This window comes from Euprymna scolopes, chromosome 5 (genome assembly GCF_053919585.1).
Source record: "Euprymna scolopes isolate OS-2025 chromosome 5, ASM5391958v1, whole genome shotgun sequence".
NCBI lineage: Eukaryota > Metazoa > Mollusca > Cephalopoda > Sepiida > Sepiolidae > Euprymna > Euprymna scolopes.
Window position 1 is genome coordinate 109,108,844 of NC_136486.1, and position 17,298 is coordinate 109,126,141.

General features: G+C 37.1%; 1 protein-coding gene and 1 pseudogene across 5 annotated transcripts in view; both read left to right on the forward strand.

Annotated features, from left to right (window-relative positions):
- Positions 1-17,298, forward strand: part of LOC145276949 (tripartite motif-containing protein 59-like) — a 310,332-nt gene that overhangs the window by 153,944 nt on the left and 139,090 nt on the right. The window lies entirely within an intron of this gene.
- LOC145277143 (5S ribosomal RNA) lies at positions 8,831-8,947 on the forward strand (annotated as a pseudogene).

The following is a 17,298-nucleotide window of genomic DNA, read 5'->3' on the forward strand; positions in this document are numbered from 1 at the left end:
CCAGCTACCTACACATTTTACACTTACTTTTATGGAGATCGTTTCAGACAAGGCATGAAGCCGCTTGATGTAAGGAGATTCCAAGAACGAAAGATAATTAACACAAAGACAGGAGATACTTATTGGCCTTAGTTTTAAAAAGACCAAAGAGAAGACAGGAGCGAAGCGGCAAGCAAAAAGATAATTTCACAAGTCTGGAGTTCTTGGGGGGGGGGGCTACTGGAAAAGGAAGCTGTATTATAATGAAGTATCAAATCCAAGAATTGATGGAGACCACTAGACCAACGAGTCGAACGAGCTGGAACATATAAAGTAGGGAATAGATCAGACGATTCTGAAGAACACATGCTATGACAGTATTTACAGAAAAGACTGAGATTAACAACACTACGTCTGTGAGAGAGAAGGTGCAGATAAAAAGAACGAGTGGAGGCAATCAAATGGCATATACGTTTCTGCACCTTATGAAGAACCATTAAATGGATTTTATGCGTATATCAACCTCATAAAAACATTAGAACACAAGGTAGAGTAAGTGTCCATGTGCTTGTAAGAGTTAAGGGTGGATGGAATAAGTTGGGTGCGCCTCTACCATTACTATGCAGCATTACCACTGTGGAGGAGTCTATCAGACATGTGTACAATGTGATGATGTATGGAAGGAAAACCTGGTCCATAAGGATTGAAGGTATGCGTTGCATGAAGAGATATGATTTTACAATCATAAGATGGGTGTGTAATGCGAGTCTAAAAGATTCACTTTACACTCCATCTTAGTTCTAACGATATCGTTTTAATCTGAAGAGAATCGGGAAATAATTGCAGAACAAGATGCTTCAATGGTAAAGCAGCATTGAAAGAGTATATGAGAGTTCTTATGTCAGTAGACAGAAAAAGTTAAGGTGGCAGGATTAGTTGATAGAGGTATAACCAAAGAAAACAGCAGAGAAAGTGATTCGGTAAAAATGATTGGTTCATAGATTCACCAGTCCAAATATGGCAACAGTAGGTTAGGTTAGTCGGTGGCTTGTTGAACGACGGTATTGTTTGGATTCTATTACGTGCTTTTTGAATGACAGTATTGTTAGGATGCTATGGATTATTTCGATTATCGCTTATTGATTTTTATCAAAGACATTCCGACACAAAATCTATCTAAGAACGTTGCCAGACACATAAAATACCTTCGTATGAAATTTCATAAAAATCGATCAAGCCGTTTTCGAGTCTATAGGGAACGAACTCGCAGATACAGACACACAAAGTTCCTTTTATATCATAGTAGAGATAGAGATATCCAATACCGGAATACAAGAAATCTCTATGGCAAAATTAATGCAGATACAAAAGCAAAGAATGTTGCGTGAATTTATTTACAATTATTTCACCTAACTATATAATTATAATAGAAAGTTGACTTTCAGAGGATTGTTCAAAACAATTATGTTACAACATTTCAAAACGGTTCAGTAAACAACATGGCCTCGATCACCATTGAAGCATGTTGATTTTCCATGGAACTTTATAATGAACTGTTTTGAAATCTGAATTGCATCCTTGTTCGAAAAAATACTTTCAACATGAACATATAATTGACGACTCTCTGTCATAGTTCATTAGTGAGGTGAAACAATTGCACAGAAATCCATGTTATTTCTATTTTTATATACACCTCCCCCCCCCCCTACACACACACACGCACATAAAACCCTTTAAGAATACTTAAGAATGCGCACTGTCTGGGGAAATATAAAATTAAAAGGCAGTCAACCAGCATTTATGCAACGTTCACGACTTCCGCTCGTTTGAACACTCTGGATTGTCTAATGTCTGCGCCCAAATTTGGCGTTCATTAGTTGCTAATTCTTTTCATTTCCATGGCAATTGTTTGGTGGCCCAGGAGGAAAGGCTTAGCAAATGGCGTTAAAGGTGGCTTCATGGCTGGGTTCGAATCTCACGATCGGCAGGAATTGTCACCTCTTACACTGATGATTGCATAAGCACGAAACACTAGTATATTTAGGTATAAAAGAATAATTATTTTTTTAATTAAAATCATATATTGTTTCATTATACTTCAGTTGAAGTTAAAAAATCAAAGGGCCGCTTTCTAGGGGTTAACACTTCCGTTCTATACGAGATACATAGATATGCAAATATTCCAGTAAAGATCTTCTTTACATCTTACAACATTGAGTTAGTAAAGAAGTTAAGGACATAATTTTCTTATCCCCAATTGACAAAATATGTTATAGTATACCTTTCTTGTGGTGTATTGGTTTTACCGGATTCCAGGACAAGAATTCATTTTGTCTGGTGGAGTACCAAGCTTCGTGCTGTTATTTGAGGTAAAATTACTTGAAGAAGGTGATTGAAATGGATGGCTCTCGTCTTGGGGAGGCTCCATGTTTTGACAAGCTTCTGGGATTGACCTTTACTCTTGATCTTAAATGGAACACATACATCAAATCTGTTGCCAAGGTCGCTGAAAAAATGGTGATATCTCACTACTGATGCGATTTTCTATCTATATAAAAGCCAAGTACGTCCAAGAATGGAGTACTGCTGCCATATCTGGGCAGGAGCTACTAAAAACAGCCTATCCTGCCTTGAGAGAGTACAAAATAGACTTCGTAACCTAGTGGGGGATGCTCTTTTCTCTTCTCTGCAACCTCTCTCCCACAGAAGGGGCGTTGCAAGCCTGTCGTTGTTTTATCGTTAGTTCCATGGAAAGTGCTCGTCTGAGCTCCAATCTCTGATCCATCCCTCGCCAACCTTTCACGAAAAACACCCGTCTAGCTGAAACGACTGTCAGTAATTTTCCCCACTATTTATCTGTGCCTAAATCAAAACGTAGATTCCATAAACAAAGCTTCTTTGTTAGGAGTGTACGCCTGTGGAACTCTCTTCCGTTTGCCTGTTTCCTATCTGACTACAACTTGGATGTCTTCAAGTCCAACATAAACAAGTTCCTGATAAACTGCCCCCTTAAGTAAGACACTGTATCAGATCTCCATTACTAACAATTACTACGATATTGTCCCATTGACTACTGTACACGCAATAACCCTTATCCTCGAGTGGCCTCTGGGCCTTGATAAGTGATGATCTCCATATAAAAAAAAAAAATCTTTGTAAAAGCCAGTGAGGGCTAGCCATATTAAAGAGATGTTATTTTGTACTGCGATTTTGGATATTTAGTCAGGGTTAACTTGTAGGAAAAGTTATCATCATGGCAGGTTGTCCTGACAAAACCCTGTACGGAAAGACCTTAGACACTCGAGGACAGTACCTAGCAGATATTCACGTTCTTGTAGCATTGAAGTTTACCTTTTGGTGTCCAAAATGAAAGTGTGTAAAGTCGTTTCTATGCGCCGAATTTGCACGGGCCTAAATGAATATAAACAACTAATTATATTTTGACTAATTAGAACTTTCCGGATGTGTTCAAATTGGTCTTTGTATGAGCTCTCTAAACCTTTTAAAAGGACCAGATTATCTTTCAATAAACAGTTGAGATTAAAAACAAATCGTGCAGTGCTTAAAATGGCCACAATCCTCAACTCACGTAATCATTAGGGCTAGGACAACAGCATATTCTTTTCATTGTTTTGACTCTCGAGTGTGTATCCGTTGATATCTTATACGCTTTTATATAGAGTGATGTTGTTCTCGGTTGATTAACTGTGTCTAACTGTGTCGGATATATACTCAAGAGTCAAAACAATAAAAAGAATATGCTGTTGTCACAGCCCTAGTAATCATACACTGTTACTCGCATACACACACTTACAAAGCGCAACACACACGCAATAACTCCTGGAAAGCCTTGAATCCTTCAATGTCGTCTGTTCATTTAAAACAACTCCTCAATTGAAATATTTCCAAACAATTATCACTGAACTGTTTCCTAATATGATAAACAAAAGAGCATTAACTCTTATAAACAACTTTGATTGAATTATAATTTATTGGGCAAACAATTTTTGAATGCGATTTTCCTGACCCCTGAAACTCACGATTAATTAATCGACCTGGACTTCTTCCAACGTCTCAGCTAATGAACCCCCTTGTTTTTATAAGAACTCTAAAAATATTCACGAACTTCTTATGTTTTCCTATTGCTGTAAACCTTCCATTTGAAACCTATATAAATGATCTATTTTGTGAATATATATGCCTTCTGAACTCATTGTTTTGTTTACCGTATGAAAATCTTTCTTGTTTTCTCACGTTTGATTAGAAAACTCAGAAAACCTTTCCACCTAAAATATTTCTCTGAATCTGGCTCATCCTAAAAAATAATTATCTCCCTACAAAACTCCCTAAAGTAAAACCCAAACTGGCATGAACATATCCATAAAAACCAATGACCTCCTCCTCATATTCATTCCTGTCTAATAAGTATTCAAGTTCTATGAAATCCAATATGACATGTTTTCCACGCGTATTTTGTATTCAGTTATGGGGGGAGGGGTCTATATACACTACGATAAGTAAATGTTCTTTTTTAATTTATGTTTTTGTAGGCTTTACATATCACCATTTGTTTTTGTTTTTTTCTGCTCCAAACTATTTTTTATTTATTTCACATAATAAACTTTCTAGCAGGTTTTTTTTAGCAATATCTTTTCGTCTCTGACGAGTTATTTAATGGTCTTCCGCTATTTAATGAGATGCGTGTAAGACGTGATATAAAGAAAAATCAAGCGTTAGGAGTGAATTAATTTCATCTTTTCATTTTGGGATTATAACTAATATATATTTACGTTGGTAACATGAATAAAAAAAAACAATATTTTTCAAATGTGCTCAATATGTGAGTAGAGCTTTTTATTTATTTTTTTATTATACCAGATTGACAAGAAAGTTCTTGCGGTTTTTAACGTTTTCAGATGTACATATTTTGTCTCAAACAAAAAATTATTGATCGAAATAAGCACCATCAGAATCAACACACATTTGCAAACGCAAAACTAGGAAATTAAAAGACGTTTCAATTATACCAGTCATCATAGGAGCAACTGGGCTTATGAAAAAGAACTTTAAAAAGTACATAGCAAGCATACCCGGTGAACCAAGTGCAAGTGAAATACAAACGATTGCACTGAAAAGGATGGCTAGAATCCTGAAAAGATCTCTTGGTTGGACTCACTAAAATAGGGGTAAATGTCAGACATCTGGTTGGATGTCCCATCCCCTAGAAGAAAAAGTTTAAGAAAAATGAAAAATGAAAAAAAAAAGAGAAACGTGTATTTATGCCAGTAACGTAAAAAATCTTGCGTTCTGATGACAATGAAGTCGCTGAAAGCTTCTTTTTTTTTTTTTATATCGCTTAGGTTTTTGAAGCATTTCGCACGCAGAAAGTTGTTGAGATGCTTGAAAAAGTGGTAGTCTGCAAGTAAGAGGTCTGTAGAGTATGCGTTCAACTTCTGCAGGGTCGGTTTAGCAAAGTGCGGTGGGGCATTATCATGGAGAAGAATTGGGCCTTTTCTTTTGACTAATGCTGGGTGTTGCTGACAAAGTTTCTGATGCATTTCATCCATTTATTGACAGTACACCACCACCGTAATCGTTTCATCTCCATTCAAAAAAAAACTGTAATGGATGAGACCAATCCCAGACCACCAAACAATCAGCATGGTCTTCTTTTGGTGCAACTCTGTCTTCGGGAAGTGTCGTAGAGCTTCGTCAATGTCTAACCACTGAGCTGAGCACCGCCAGTTGTCATAAAGTACACACTTTTTAACACAAATCACAAATTGGTCAAGAAACAGATCGTTCTTGTTGCATAAAAGAAAGAAAGATGAAACTTCATAACGGCGTTTCCTTTGGTTGTCATTCAATTTGGGAAGCACCCATTTATCAAGTTTTTTTCTCTCTCCAATCTCTCAAGTGCTTGGAAATCGTCGTATACGTTGCATCTAATTCAGAATCAAGTTCTCGAACAGTTGTGGGTGTATTGGCTTTGACTAAGACTCTTAATTGATTATTGTCAGCAGCCAATGGCTGACCACTACGCGCATCATCTTCAAGACTCGTCACCGCCACGAAATTTCTTAAACCACCATTGTGATGTGCGTTCAGTAGTGGTTCCTAGGCCAACCGCTTTGTTGATATTATGAGCTGTTTCAACAGCTTGTCAGCCTAGCTCGAATTGAAATAAGAAAATTGCATGAATTTTCTTTCATTTTTTTTTATCTTCTATTCAACGTTCTGAAAAGAAGACATAATTGTTTTAAAACCATTGTAATATAAACGATTAGACAGAGCGAAAAACGCTCTCATAAATGATATATAAAGTAAAAGTATTATAACGAAAACCTATTTGAAATAAAATAGAAAATTCCATTAGAACTTTCTTGTCAACCTAATATAAACATTATGAAAAGTTTATGTAGATCAATTAACATTTTGATGTTAACACATCTTATCAAGGCACTAAAGTAGTTCAAATATTAAAAAAATCAGACTCTTTATCTTATGCGTTGTTCCTAAATGTTAATCATGTATATGCGTGCATTTGACGTCCCTTAATTCGCTGTCTTCTTTCTCTTCTTTCAATGTTGTTTGACGCCACTGTTTGCCTTCGGTCGTCTTATCTGATTAGCTAGACGAATAAAACTTTATTTCATGCAGAAAGAAATACATAGACGTTCACTGAGAGTTCCTAAAAGGTTTTCTTTTGGAAGAGAGAGACTAATGTCATCTTAGCTAACTAATTATTTAACTTATCTTATTGAAATTAGATGACTGACATACGGACAGATGCTGTGTCGGTTATCTTGCTCTTATCAATATTCAAAGTTTTTCTTTCTACATTACTAGCCTAGGTGGCCGGCGTTGTCCGGGTGTTTGGAGGTGTGTGTTAAGCAAAAACCAAAAAAGTAGTAATAGGCAAGCAGGCTCGAACCCATACTATGAAGGAGGAAAATAATGTGAAAAAAGTGACGTCTTTGCTGTTGCATCCATCGTCAAACCAGAAGTGACAAAGGTTTAAATTAAGCTAGCTAATCGAAAACAGGGGATGACTTTCGAAAATATCGGCGAAAAAAGCGATCCCTCCCTGTAGAAAAGTGACCAGTTGGGAGTGAAGACATTGATGTTTTTAGCCAATTTTTCGATATTTGTCATCCGAAGGGTCGAGCTTCAAAACGTTACCGATCTCGTGAAAATGCGTCGCCTCTGTCGAAAATTATAGGCATACATACATACATACATACATACATACATACATACATTTAAACAGACAGGTGTGATTTATATTATAGATTATTGGTGATGTGTATTATGCTTGTTTCCATAGACATTATGACGATGTCTCCTTCGCACGGTTCTTACGGACACTCGAACTGAAACCCTTTGTTTGCTCTCAGCTAAAAAATCATGATATCATTTGTCATCTTGGCTCATACCCCTGTTTTATCTAACTGATCTGACCTCTTATTTTATTTTAATCTCCATATCACCCATCTCTAGGAATTCATCTGTTAGTAAATTTATATTAGTAAACAATTTAAATAATGAACAAAGTTCATGTTTCTTTATAATTAAAATAATTGATAAAATAAATTTATTAAAACAAACATAAATGCTACAGAACGATCGGTAATAAAAGTAAGAACATAAGTTGGTCATGAGACTGCTTTAATTACTCTGACAATGTAAGAATGAGTCAAAGTCTTGTATGAATTTAAAATGGCGCCAACTCTCTGTTGAACACAGTAAGTTTAGGAAAATGAGTTAATAATAAAAAAAAATAAAAAATACTGTTAAAAACCCACTGAATATAGGTCAGCCTATGTCAGGGTAACATATATACAGCGAGTTTCTAACAGTATTTTGTATAGTTATTTTTATTTTTTTTAACTCATTTCCCAAGCTTACCATGTTCAGCTGAGAGTACGGCGCCATTTTAAATTTTCCAATACATCGTTAAATACTGTATGTTTTTCGAGCTGAATAAACATGTTACATTGAATAAAAACTTCAATAATTATCCAGTTAGGTAGAAAAGTAACTCATCTTGCCTTTGATAACAGCTATTTGTAATATATTTGTTTTTGACAACTTTTTTGAATCTGTGTATAGTAACACAAACCCCTTTTTTTATTTTTTTGAAACGCATGTACATAAGAATAAAGTATTAATTTTCGGATCTAAGCAATAATATTTAACAAATTTGTTATGCTATACATGCATATATAATTTGTAAACAATTCCAAATACCACAATTATATTTAAATAACATTCGTATCATTTTATTCGTTGTATGGTAAGTCTTAGACGTGTTTTGTTGAATGGTATAGATTAAGCAAACAACTCATCAGAGACCCATATAAATCCGTGAGGAAAAGAGTTTTCTTTTTTTAAGGATCAAAGGTGAAAAAGGAAGTATATATATATATATATATATATATATATATATATATATATATATATATATATATATATATATCAAACTTTATGTATTCAAATTTATGATTTGAAAAAGTTAATCTTCAAATATAAAATGTTTTTTATTGTTTAAAAACAAAGAATACAATAGAATAATTTATTCAACTGTATTCTTTGTTTTCAAACAATAAAAAATTATATATTTGAAGATAACTTTTTCAAATCATAAAATTTAAATACATAAATTTTGATTCATTTGTTCTATCTTGTATATTGAGCTATTTTTATTTGACTGGGATTGTTTTATTTAAAATATTACATCTAATAATATTTTGTAAGACTGAAAATCACTGGATTTGGATACCAGTAGATATATTTTTCATTTCTTTATTCTGAAGTATATATATATATATATATATATATATATATATATATATATGGCATAATCACGTTGACACACCGGTTCTCATCAGATCACCGAAATTAAACAACGTTGAGCCTGGCTAATACCAGATGGGTGGCCATTTGGGAATTCTAGGCGCTGTATGTGCTCTCCGCTTATCTCAGCATTGTTTCCAGTCGTCTTGTACCTCAACTTGCCACTGGTATGCAACAATGTTGACTCAGGAGAGGTGTGGTTGGAGATTGCGCAACTCTTGCCACACAAATTTCACGCGCAGGCACCCTTACAGTGGGTATCCATAGTCTGTCAAGACTGAAGGAAGCCTTGTGATATATATATATACACACACACAATCATATTCGGTTCAACTTCTGTATGACATGTTGGCATATGTTGGACAAATTGAATTCCAAACTAAACTATCTCAGACTAGGTATGTATTTTCCCCCTAGACCTCTCACCCATTCTTTTTATGTCACAAACCAACATGGTCTTCGTTTTGTACAAATCTCCCTATACTGTTCAAATTTAATCTTCCTCCGAGGTCATCAGCTCTAAGCCTCTCTTTAAAACTCGCATTACACATCTATCGTATCATTTCTATCCATGCAATACCAAATCCTGAACTCTTGCTTCTCGCTAGCCAATTGTCATTTGCATAGATCATCACAGCGTGTACAACTCTTCCTTGATCAACAGCAGTAATATCCAATGCAGGTCATAATGTGAAACGGACGTTAAACTAAATATGGAAACGAAAGAGTGGGGGGAGTCTATTTATTTCTTCGGTTGTGCATAATAGTACGGAACTAGAGTCTAGGTCAATCGTTATCAATAGAACTGACAATTTGCCAGTTGGCATTGACTGACAGACTGACCGGTCCAACAAGATTTTGCATAATCCTCTCACACCTCTCCCTTCCTCTCCCTCCTCCCTACTCCCTACTACCTCCCACCACCACACACACACAAAAAAAAGGATATGAGCAAGATAAGACAAATGAATGAAGAGAAAAAAAAGTCGAGGCGAAATGAACGTTTCAATGGAATGTTGGTTGACTGGTTTTTCTATCCTGCAATATCAACCCTTATAATGCCGAGAGTAAATTATTTTATAACTTTCATTTATAGATATTTTATGTTATAATTAAGTTTTATTGTGGACATATACTCAGCAAGATTTTTTTTATCGTTTGCTTAGATACTTCACACACGCATATGTATCATATACCAATGGGTACAGTGTGTATTGAATATCATTTGGGTTGAGAACCTTGGAGTTTATGTGCTTAGTATCTCTAGATATAGTTATACTGATAAGTTGTTAAACAATAAAGAAGTTGCCTGTGAATGACTGCATTTTGTATATATGTATATACACTTAAGCATATATGTGTGTATATACGTATGTGTATATATGTGTACACGTATGTGTGTGTATGTGTACATGCATGTGTGTATATATATATATATATATAGGTGTATATATGGGCATATATTTGTGTGTATGCATATATGTATGTGTGTATGTATCTGTGCATGTATGCATATATGTATGTGTACATATATGTATGTATGCATATATGTGTGTGTATGCATATATATATTCATATATGTAGATGTGTGTATGCATATGTGTATATATGTGTGTGTATATATATGCATGTGTATGTATGCATATATGTGTGTATACATATATATACATATATGCATATATATGTGTGTGTATATGTGTGTATGTATATGTGCATATGCATATGTGGGTGTATCTGTATATGTGTGTGTGTTTAATAAGAAGGGCTGGCCCCTTCTGATGTAAGTAAGAAGGCAGACTAGATAATAAGTGAAAATGATATTAGGAAAAGGCTAGAATCGAACCCTGTAGGCAAATGTTAAAGATAATGGAAAATTGGAATCTTAGGAATTTAGTCGATTGTTAATTCTTTTAGAAATAACTAAATATTATTTATGTCAAAAAAGGAGCGATTGTCCATTCTTTTAGAATAACTGGATATTAAATATGTCAGTTAAAAGAATGGACAATACGAGTTTATAAATTAAAAATAGGTTAGATATTGGACATTTCAAAGTGGAAATTCTTTGTTGACAAAAGTGTTTGGACAGACATATGTAAATCCATGTGAAAGTTAGTCACGTTGGGAACCACACTTCTGGTGTCATAAACAAAGGAGATTTCTCAAAATATGAATTTAAGGTTCGAAGTTAAAGAGGATCAGATAATCGGAGCAGATCACACACAGTGATAGTCAGTAGGGGACTAAGAGCCTGTTAGAGGCGAAGGGAGAAGAGTAGACAATGTAGTCAAAAAGGCTTGAATTCCTGATATCATCAATCGGTCGGTTGAGGAATAAAGAAATCATCAGTAATTTTGTGTCGTCTTTATAACTGAAAAGATAAATGTGTTTTGTATATTCACCTATAAACGAACTCTTCTATAACAACCCCCTCAAGTAATGTGCCTCCTCCATCATAAGTGAAGTATCCTCCCCCCGTATGTGTTAAGAACTGTTGCATCATATCTCCCAGTCCGTATTAATATGAAGTTCCCAAGAATCGTCACAGTCGATGTCATGATGTAATATAAATGTTAGGAACTCGAGACTTCTGGAAAATCTACAACAGTGTAGTAAATAATGAGCAATCAACAATTCCCCCACTAACCAACAATCATGAGGTTGTCTCCTCAGCAACCGACAAGGCTAACATGCTTGCCAGTCGGTTTGCCTCAAACTCCACACTGGACCCTTCCAACCACCCCCTACCTGACTTTCCTATGCAGACAGACGCCACACTAGACGATCTGAAAACCACCCCTGCTCAGGTGCATGCTATCATAAAAAACCTTGATACCTCAAAAGCATGTGGACCCGATCTTATCCCGGCTGTGCTATTAAAAAAGTGCTCAGCCGAAGTAGCTTCAGTTCTCTCCAAACTCTACAACAAATGCCTTAATGAAGCTTGCTTTCCGGTCTGTTGGAAAACTGCTTCTGTTGTACCAGTATTCAAGAATTCTGGCGAAAGGACAGACCCATCAAATTATCGCCCAATTAGCCTCCTCCCACTTTTTGCCAAAATATTTGAGACCATAATTAACCATGCTCTAGTCCATCATCTTACAGATGCTAAACTACTGACTGACAAACAATATGGATTTAGACAAGCCCGTTCCACAACAGACATCCTAACTGTGATCTCTGAACGTATATACCATTCACTGGACAACGCGGGGGAGGGCAGAGCGGTAGCTCTAGATATATCTAAGGCTTTTGACAGGGTATGGCATGAGGGTCTCCTCAGTAAAATCAGATCATACGGTATCACTGGTAGAATACTTAACATAATTAAATCCTTCTTAGATAAGAGAAAAATCCAGGTTGTCCTCGACGGTCGTACATCTAAACAATATGATATAAATGCGGGGGTGCCCCAGGGTTCTATCCTTGGACCTCTATTGTTCCTGATATTCATAAATGACCTCCCCGACAACATTGCCTCTGAGATGGGTATATATGCTGATGACACTACACTCTATGGCAGGCACGACAGGAAGACGAATGAACACATTTCTAAAGAAATGGCAGAAACACTAGAGGAAGACCTCCAATCTGTAGTGGAATGGGGACAAAAGTGGTTGGTCGCGTTCAATGCTGCCAAGACTAAACTAGTTTCATTCAATAATTACAAGAAACCCTCTCTACCACCCATAGCAATGGCCAACGACTCTTTATCTGAGAGTCCATCTTTCAAACTCCTTGGCCTAACGTTCACAGGAAACATGAGTTGGAACAATTACATTGAAGGCATTGCCAGGGCCGCTGCAAGAAAGGTGGGCTCTCTCTACCGTGCTAGAAAACTACTAACACCCGAAAGTATCCTGTACCTCTATAAGGCCACCATTCGCCCATGTATGGAGTATTGCTGCCACATCTGGGCTGGTGCATCTGCTACTAGTCTCTCGCTCCTTGACAAGGTTCAAAAGAGAGTCGCAAACCTGATAGGCCCCGAACTGGCATCTAAGCTTCAGCCTCTGTCCCATCGACGAAATGTTGCATCCCTCTGCCTTTTCTACAAGTATTTTAGTGGTGAATGCTCTGACGAACTGCAATCACTTGTGCCCCCACGACGTGTGCACCCTCGACAAACCCGACAGGCTGCTAAATCCCACCCCCACACTGTAGAGATCCCTAGATGTAAAAGATCTTTTTACTCCAATAGTTTCTTCCCCAGAACCGCTAGACTCTGGAATTCCATTCCAGGTCCCTGCTTCCCCAACAGTACTGACGTGCAGAAGTTCAAGTGTAACGTGAACCGACACCTTGCTGCCCAAATCCCTACATAGTACCCCAGTAGTTGTTGCCCCTGATAGTAGCCCCCTACACCAAAGTGGCAATTTGCCTTGTTTGAGGTGAAAATGTAATAATAAAAAAAAAAAAATATATATATATATATAACAATCCCCTCAGTATTGTCATCACCATCGTTATCTGTTTTGACTCCCTGTTATATGAAACCGTCATCTCTTTCAATATGTACCCGCAATATAACGCACAAATACACGATTCATTGCTAAAATAATGAATCGATTATTATGGATTATAGAATATATATTCTAGGCAACACAATGAGTAATGTGGGCATATTTTTAAAAAGACTATGGCGTTTGAGGAGTGTGGCACTCAAATTATTGCCCAATCCAAATCTAGAAAAAAATCTTTGGAAACTAGTAAGGTATAAAAAGTGTAATAGAGAAAAGAATTTCTTTTAAATCAAATTTTGTGTTACATTATGTAATAATTTTTTAAACTGTATTGGTGTGTGTGTGTGTGTGTGTGTGTGTGTGTGTGTGTGTGTGTGTGTGTGTGTGTGTGTGTGTGTCAATGATATATGCGTGCAGAGTAACGTCCTAAACTAATGAACATATTCTTATAACTTTTGGGATACATATTCTAGGTAACACGGTGGGCAACATGGACACATTATTTTTCCTTTTTTTTTTTGCGAACTTTATCATTTAGGAGGTGCGCCCTCGAAGTCGCACCCTACCTCAAAGAACTGTTTCACAATCATAAATAATGGCAGTAGTTGTGATCGAAATTTTTACAGCAAACACCGGAAGTAAAAATGGGCAGACAATCTTGACTACAACCGAAAATTTTTATTCCCCTACTCTCATTATATATCATATTATATTACATAGGTCTTAAGTAGGTTAACTATTGAACGTTTGATTTTGATGAAGGACTGTATAGTTTGATTGTAATGATTTGGTGAATGCCATGAATCTTAATAGTAAAGTTTTTTTGTTTTTTTTTACAAAGGAGTCACCACTTATCAAGGCCTAGGGGTCACTCGAGGATAAGGGTTAATAAACGTACAGTGGTCAATTGGACCATGTCGTAATAATTGTTAGTAGTGGAAATTTGGTAAATTGGATTACTCAAGGGGAACAGCTCATCAAGAACTTGTTTACATTGAACTTGAAGATGACCATATTGCAGTCAGCTGGAAAGTAGGCAAAAGGAACAGAGTTACACGGTTTACAGTTCTAAGAAAGAAACTTTGTTCATGAAATCTACGATCAGTTTTAGGCACAGATAAAGAGTGGGGGAAATTATTAATAGTGTTTTCAGCTAGACGAGTGTTTCTGATGAAAGTTTGGCGAGGGAGGACCATAGATTGGAGCTCAGACGAGCACTTTCCATGAAAATAACGATAAAACAGAGACAGGCTTGCAACGTCTCTTCTGTGAGAAAGAGATTGCAGGGAAGAGAAAAAAGATTCCCCCATTAGACTACGAAGTCTGTTTTGAACTCTGTCAAGGCAGGATAAGATCTTTCTAGCAGCTCTTACCCAGATATGGCAACAGTACTCCATCCTTGGATGTACCTGGCTCTTATATAGGTAGAGAATTGCATCAGCAGTGAGATATTTACTAGATCGATAGAAGGATCTCACCACTTTCCCAGCGACCTTGGCAACAGATTTGATGTACATCTTCCATTTCAGATCAGGAGTAACAGTCAAGCCCAGAAGCTTGTCAAAACATGGAGCCTTGTCAAAATAAGAGGCATTCGTTTCAATTGATGCCAGACAGGGATCAAACGTTGATGATGCAAAGACAGAAGTTTGATTATAGATGCATTAAAACCTCTCTCTTTCTCTCTCTCTCTCTCTCTGTCTCTCTCTCTGTCTCTCTCTCTCTATCTCTCTGTCTCTCTCTCTTTCTCTCTCTCTTTCCCTCTCTCTCTCCTCCTACCCTTATTTTCGGCCTTGTGCCACATTTTGCATGTATTTTATACAAGGCCTGTAGAGCGCCATTGAGACATCCCTTTCTGCGGAATCCCACCATCAGCAAGCTCCTCCTCCACCTCCTCCTCCTTCTCCTCCTCAAGTAGGTAGCACATGTTCTAATCTGACTGGTAATATAGCTGAATTTTAATAATGGGCATTTAAAAAGATAAACATTACACATGCACGACACACACAATGGATATAGCAAGGAGATAAGTTGCCCGGTAACATATGGTGTGGTTGAGCCGACAATAGAGGCTAATCAAGTTATCAATCAACTGGTAATGAGCCATATGACATCAGCGAATAGACACACCGGACTAACGGGATTTTACCTGCTTTTCCCGCCTGTCCAATCTGTCTCGTCTTTGTTTTGTTGATTCTTTTAACGGTTAACTGTAAAAATAAAAGTGCTTGTAAAACTGGTTGTTAAGAAAGAGAAAGACAAATTATTATCTCGCGACTGTATTTAATACCTAGCTAAGGATCCGTCTTTGGCGATCAATCTGGCAACCTAGGAACTACTGTAGTAGCACCAGATCTTTATTTATTTATTTATTTATTTTGTCGGTAATGGTGTGGCAGTCATAAATAATGACTTATTTTATTTTGTGGAACAATGTTCCTGTTAGGTGATTTGGTCACACACTGACTAATTAGTTTGCAAAGGGCATTAATTTCATTTGCCTCCTGAATAACTATTTCAGTCTCTTTGGGAACCACGGTTCCTATTTACAATGCCTCCCCACGGGACAGAGTTAGACACCAGGGTCGTTTTTTAACGTGGAGAAAAGGAACAAAAATAAGAATTGTCTCCGTCGTGAAGGATTTCTCCTCCACTGACAGAGAACAAAAAATTGAAGTGCAGCATTTGAAGAACAGATACTACACTCTGATCTTGTTCTGAAGGACAAAAGTTTGGAACCACGGTTGGTAAACAAAAAGAACCCTAAAAGCAACAATGAAATATATCCACCCCCCCCCACACACACACTCTCACTCTCTCTCTCCTGTTCTTGTACATTGGATGATTAAGCATCAATGACATCTAACTGCTGACAGACCTTCAACATCCTGAAGAACTTTCCGTTCTTCCTCTCTTCACTTAGACACTGTTCAACTTTCTTCCACCTCTAACAAACGATGTAAGTAATTAAATGAATAGATTACCGAAGTTAAGCAACGTTGAGCCTAGTCAGTACAAAAATAGGTGAGACCATTTGGGAATTCCAGGTGCTGTATATGCTCTCTGCTTATCTCGGCATTGTTTCCAGTTGTCCTGAACTCAAGCAGTGCCGATTTAGGAGAGGTGGGGTTGCGATTGGGCAACCCTTGCCTCACAAATACACGCACAATTACCCTTACAGAGGATATCCACTGCTTTTCGAGACTGAACGAAGGTTTTAGATATGGCACAATCATGTTGACGCACTTGTTCTCGTTTTATTACCAAAGTTAAGCAACGTTGAACCTGGCCAGTATTAAATAGGTGACTATTTGAAAATACCAAGTGTTGTATATGCTTTCTGCTTATCTTGATATTGTTTTCAATCGTCCTGAACTTCTACTTGCGACTGGATTCAGACAGTGCCGACTCGGAAGTGAGACACAACCGTTGTTTCACAATTACATGCACAAGCATCCTTACAGGGTGTATCCATTGTCTCTTGAGACTAAACGGAGGGCATTAAGCATTAATAAAACATTAAGCACTGCCGATCGCCTGAGGCACCGCTATCAGGGAATGCCAGTGGATCTGTTCATGGTTGCTTTTCTGCCGGAGTGGTCCCTCAGAGGAGCTGGATTTTCCCACTTTCTGGCCTTGTGTTACATCTTATTGCAGTGGAAAGTAAATAATCAACCTTCAGGCTAGGCTCAAAGTATAGTATCTGTTTTGTACACTCACCTACACATTATGTCATTCATAAAGAATAGGATGGATTTATTGCCCAACCAAGGAACACCTACAAGACCAAACAGGCTATTTTTGTAATCGTCTAAAGTTCCTCTTTTTTGAGAAAGCTAGAACTGAGCTTCTCTAACCTTTTCATTGTGAAATGTAGGCATCGGGACTACCTGGCTTTTATGCTAGGATGTCCTTGGCCTCACCCAAAATTAATTCATCTCACTTTTCAGACTCTATCGCCTGTTTTTTTTCTGTTGCACTTAGATCCCACTCCCACTTA